This window comes from Conger conger, chromosome 16 (assembly GCF_963514075.1).
Source record: "Conger conger chromosome 16, fConCon1.1, whole genome shotgun sequence".
Taxonomy (NCBI): Eukaryota; Metazoa; Chordata; class Actinopteri; order Anguilliformes; family Congridae; genus Conger; species Conger conger.
In genome coordinates, this window is record NC_083775.1 from 2,359,950 (window position 1) to 2,365,949 (window position 6,000).

Genomic DNA, 6,000 nt, shown 5'->3' on the forward strand with positions numbered 1-6,000 from the left:
GTTCATATCAAGTTTTTTTTATCCCCACTGTTTCAGGATTTTTCTCCCTAGAGCGTTTTTTTTTTTTGTGTGACAGTGTTCTGTAAAAAGCGCTACACAAAATGGATTTGACACTTGAAAACGTTAGTGTGCGTGTGCAGAGACATAAAGAACACCAGACTCTCCTCGGGGACTGTAAAACGCTCTGGCGTTGTGCAGCGATGTTACGTAGCGCTCGCGCGTTTGAATAGTTCCTTTAAAAACTCGGGCCTGGCGTGACGCTCTCTAGGGTGTAATTTCCTCGGTGGCAGATTGCAGGCTGCGCTGGGCCAGGCTGTGGCTCACGCACGGGAGGAGTGGCTGTGGCTCACGCACGGAGGAGTGGTACGCAGTCCTGAACCACAGCAGCTGCAGCATCCCTTTCAAGACACATCACGTCAGCACAACGGGTCTCACACGCCCCGCACCGGGCCCAAACCCACAATTATACTACGGCACTTCTCTGGAAGCGATTTAACACGCACGCGCACACACACCCACAGACGGCCAAGTGCACTTACAGTCTCGGCCTTTGGCAGATTGTAAAGCAGAGAGATTCACTGCACACAGACTGCACGGTTTTCCGTCCATTCGTATTGATAGATATTTACCCAAGTATTTAAATCCCTCCTTGCTCAAGAGTACAGTGGCGGTGCATCATTGTGCACTTGGGGGAAAAAAAATGTATGTACTTGAGATTCAAACCTACAGCTGTGGATTTGCAAGCTTAGCAGGCTAACTGTTATGGCCAGTTTATAGTCCAGTGACGCTCGACTGAAATCACAGAACTTTTGTGAAAGTTCCGCAAGCCTATTTTCTAAGAATGACCCTTTTTTCGGAGAGTTTACGGTAGAAACTTCCTGAGGGACAAATGCCAAAGAATTTACGTAAAAATCTCAGCACAAGACAGGAGGCTTCATAAAGGGTATATGCTGACATCAACCTGTGTCCTGCAGCACCTGAGTGCCTGAAATGCAATTTAACTCTGCGACATGCAGCTTTGTGAAAGAATACAGTCCTTATTGTATGAAATCTGTCTATCTCTGATGGAGAACAGTCCGTCAGAACCACAACATCCTCATTAATCGCATAAGCCTAGGAAGTAATTAGATTTGTACGTAGCTAATTCCAAATGTAAGCACGGAGACCACATTAAGGTTAATGAATTCTGAAACGAGGTACGATTCTGTGATCCAGAGCTTGTTTATTGACCTTCATACCAAGTTTGCCACTCTGTACTGAAAACCTGGATGATATATGCTTTACTCTTCATATAGACAATATTACTTCATGAGATAATTACATTACTAATGCCATATTGTGGTACCCGAGCAAAATCATCCAATTAGATTTGGATTGGTGGTGGTGGTGGTGGTGGTGGTGGAGGGGGGAGCTAATTGTCTGCTTTCAGTAGCCTACTTCAGGTCTGGATAATGCACATCTGCGTGAATGCAGGATCAGATTCCCAACAGGGCAAAGACCCTGCTCTGTGCAAAACTTTAGTTTGGCTTTTTCATTGGTGCTGAACTTAACACGCGCCCTTGTGAAATGATGGATTACAAAAATGTATCACCGTGATTCTTCCAGTTGACAAGAACCACTCCTAATATGTCCAGGCCGATTGAATCTAGGCGACCTGTAGCGTAGTGGTTAAGGTAAATGACTGGGACACGCAAGGTCGGTGGTTCTAATCACGGTGTGGCCACAATAAGATCCGCACAGCCGTTGGGCCCTTGAGCAAGGCCCTTAACCCTGCATTGCTCCAGGGGAGGATTGTCTCCTGCTTAGTCTAATCAACTGTACGTCGCTCTGGATAAGAGCGTCTGCCAAATGCCAATAATGTAATGTAATGTAATGAATCTGTTTGCCCTCACAGAGAGTATTCTGCACCTATTTAAATTGTTTAATTTTGTGAATTAGGCTATGACTAAAAAAACTGAATGGTTTAAATATATCACGGTGGTGTGTATTCTGTGCATCAGGGGTGGATATCCCCATTCCTGTCTGGTGTGTAGGCCTATATGCAGGCTTCTGTTGCCTCCAATCACACTGGCCAAATTAGCCTATTAGCTGAATATTCTTCTGCAGGTTTAACTGTAGATTAGACCACAACACATAAGAAGAGTCTTCAGCTGTCATTTATGAATGTATCGTGTCACTGGATGTAACTGAAATATGAATTATTAAATGATCGAGCTAATAAGATAATTAGGAGCATATGGCATGAAATCCAGAAACAGATACTGCTCTCTGTGCCCACCTCCTACCATATGTATTGTGGTAATTACTTCTTAATTACAGTTCATCTACTGTCGCAAACATTAGTGTTTATTTCAAGGGAAATTTTCAGTTGGTAGGCTTCAACGGCACTTATCACCGATTCTGCACATTGTCAAAAAAAAAAAAAAAAAACTATTAGATTACCCGTTCAAACGAGATTATATTTGAATAATCTAACAGGCATGACTAGCCTGTAGCTATTCTACGAAGGTGCATCTGGAAAACTGACATTTCCGATACCACGTGAAAATCCGCTGTCCTTTGTCTGGTCTTTGCGCAGTGCTCTGTTGCAAGTAGTTTCATGAAGATGTACACACCCACAAACACCATAAGAGAAGGGGCGAGCAGGCTAATTCGGCTGTTTATTGTACCGCGCACTTGATCCTGAAGAGCTCTAACGAAATTTACGAGTTTTAAAATAAGACTTAGCCGCATGTCCGAGAGCGCGTGAGCGAGATGGGAGGGGATGCATTGTGAGCGGGAAAATGGAGGAATATAATCTGGCAGCACACTTGCAACCATAATTCTACACATTTTCAAGCCTTTATTTTCGATTTATCGACGAAATACATTGTTTTTTTGGGGGTGGTTTTACACAATAAAGTAATACATCTTAATCGTTGTAGCCATTTCTCGGCGTGGCCGAGTTATCTCGTCGCTAGAACTGGGCTACAACAGGTCCCCTTTAAGACAGCGAGGGAAAAGAGGTGTGTCCGCGTGCAGCCACGAAGAAGCAAGACAATGATTTCAGCAAATGCACGGAGATGCAGCAAAGGATTTATAGTCTAATGTTTTACGCAAGCACCACATAGGCTATACATTTTCGTGAACCTCGTGAATAATTTCATGATTAATGTATTAAAGGTTAGTGGATCGTGATTTGTTTTAACGCTGTATCGGGTCTTGATCAATTATTTTCAATTCTGGACACACAAAAAAACGCAAAGCATGTATTCAACAATCTCACAATCTATAAATCTATAAAACGATACAGATGCAACATATTTTCGTAGTGATCCAGCAAAGCAATGGATTAACATCAGCTACAGAGTTTTTCCTCTTTAGTTCCTTCATGTAAAAACTCACAACCAGATGCCCGAAACAATGCAGCTTACAAGAGAAGCAGATAATTGATGTATCGTAGCAACAACCCCAATGCAAAGCCTGTTTGGTCCCCAATGGGAAACGCAGCCGTCTCCTGAGAAATAGCCTAAAAGGATGCCTTCTTTTCGTGGGATATTACTTAAATCTTTACATTCGTTTCCCCTCTTTGTTGATGCAAACGTTTACGGTTTACATAGAAACTCAAAAGAGTATCGGAGTGCTGCGCGTACGCGACACTTAAACTAGTTCAGATGGAAGCGAAAAGAAGAATAGGTGTAGCCCACAGCTACGACAAGGCGGAGCCGTTTTAGCCCGCATCAGCACCATTCTACGCGGAAAGCAAAACGGACAAAACACTCATTTTAACACCATTCCGGACAAAGGTACTGCGCGATTCCATTCACACACAAAGCGGAAACAGTTTGAAAGCGCATCCTGTCAGAAATAAAACGTAAAAATGTGTCGTATAAGACGAAACCCCACAGAGTGTGGTAAAACGGCTATCTTGCTATAGGAAAAGCGCTCCGGCACGCACTTGCGTCCCTCAACAAAGACAAGCAAATGGTGGCTACCTTTCTTCCTTCTGTTCGTCCTCACTGTGTGTGCCCTAAAAAACGCTTCACATCTCGAATGCAATCGTTCCTAGAATTATGCAAATGTATGCACATATAAATGCAGACCCAGCTTTGACAAAGAATCAATCTTGTCGTACAAAAAAAATACACGCACGAAATAACTTCAATGACACAGAATCGGTCACTGGAAAAGATAATCCCTAATGAGCTAACTTCAAGGCATACAGTTAAAAAAACCGACTTAAATTTAAGCAGCATTGCGAAATCATTTGTAAAAGTCAAGTATCTGCTAAATCTGGAAAATCAGAACGGCAAATTCAGCTCATCGGATGGCTTTTGAGACCTGTCATGTCTGAAAAGGACATTTCGGATCCTCCCATTTGCTAGAGAAACAGCGATTTGTATTGATCTAGCCTAATAAGCAACAACCAAAAGAATGGTTTGAGCACCATTATGATGTCTATTTATTTTACTGACAATTTCAGTCTAACAAGGAGTCTAACTGCCAAGTACAAAGCCAACAAGCGAGGCAGGCCGAGCCTCTCCCACTAAACTGGAAAAAATCGGCTACGAAGGCGTGCTGTGGCTATCGTGACAAGCGTGAATGTAGAATTTTTGTTCCTACAATATTACGGAATCGAAACATCGGACATATCTCTTGACGATGTGTTGCGAATCAGGCGAAGATCAAGCGGGATTAATCTGCATTTAAATTGCATCAATGATAAAGAAATTAGCGCAATTTACCTGTGTGGCAGACAGTGTTATTGTCTCTTCAACCGCATTCACACACTGAGGAACCCGGCCGAGCGGTGCAGTTCGCTTGGTGTCCTGTCTTGATCGTGGGGGCGCTCGAGAACAGGGAAAGAAAAGTGAAAGTGAAAAAAATCGTAACGTCTTATGATATATGCAATTTTAACACAAAGACCTTATCAGTAGGCCTAAGCATCACCGTTCCCAAAACTAATACACATTCAGAGATTAAACTTGTAATTTTGTCGTAGAGACTAACCTAGACTAGTTGGTTGGAGTAAATTAACGAGTAAGTTTGTTTCCTCTAATACTCATTTATTTTTTAATTAAATGTACGCGACTGTCATAGACTATATTGCATTCATAACCCAATGGCATTTTGGTACAACAAACATGTTTTGAATAATCAGTAGAACGTATGTTTCTATACAGAGAAGAGACGATAAATCCTATAGTGTTCTTCGCAAAGGAAATCTTGATTTGCAAATTGCCTACTTATGCAGAAATATAATTTGAAAACGTATAGTTTTGATGTCCTATAATGACAGTTATCCGACAGATGTAGGCCACAGCACCTTGATCGTAACATCGCGATGGTGGTACAGTGCAGAGAGACAAGTTAGCGCTTGCCCGAATGTAGGCTACCTAGCGCATGCTTTCTGTATGCAGTAACTTTGTTCATATTGTGGCACAGCAAGGATGATGTAGGCTACAAACACCCGATGCTTGATCCCCGATACTTGTAATAACAACCCAATCGCCTGCAGTTAGTTCCTTTCAGAGCATATTGTAATTCCCAGAATTAAATCACGGAGAGTGTGTGCAGTGCCGGTTTACGGTGTTACAATCGAGTCGGTTTCAACGCTGCACAATGACGTCGCGATCTTCCGTTATTCACATTTCTGTGCTCTCTGACTGCCAATGTCGTTTCAGTGGGGCCGTGTTCAGCCTGACTGCAGCTACCCCGCTTATACAGATGCCCCCGGAGCCACGTTGTCTGCAGGTGTTTGTTACACACGGTCGCGTAATCGCATCACAATCCGCAGATAGAAACGGCTTATTTCAGGCCTCACTCTCGCATTTCATTACCTTGCCTGCTGTCTGTGATAGATAAATAAAGCAAAGATAGGATATATAAAAATAGAATGCAAATACAAAATAAGAATAGCAAGGCTTCCGATGGTATCATCCAGCTACGCTTTGTCCCAGCACTGTTATACATAGTATCGTCTCACTGTATTCGCTGAATAGCTGGCACTGCAGGACAGCA

General features: G+C 42.8%; 1 protein-coding gene across 1 annotated transcript in view; it reads right to left on the minus strand.

The window, feature by feature from the left end:
• Positions 1-4,830, minus strand: part of maptb (microtubule-associated protein tau b) — a 44,495-nt gene extending 39,665 nt beyond the window's left edge. Inside the window, exon 1 of the mRNA XM_061224593.1 lies at positions 4,725-4,830. The gene's annotated coding sequence lies outside the window, so the exon portion shown is untranslated. The remainder of the gene's footprint in view (positions 1-4,724) is intronic.
• Positions 4,831-6,000: the final 1,170 nt, after the last annotated feature.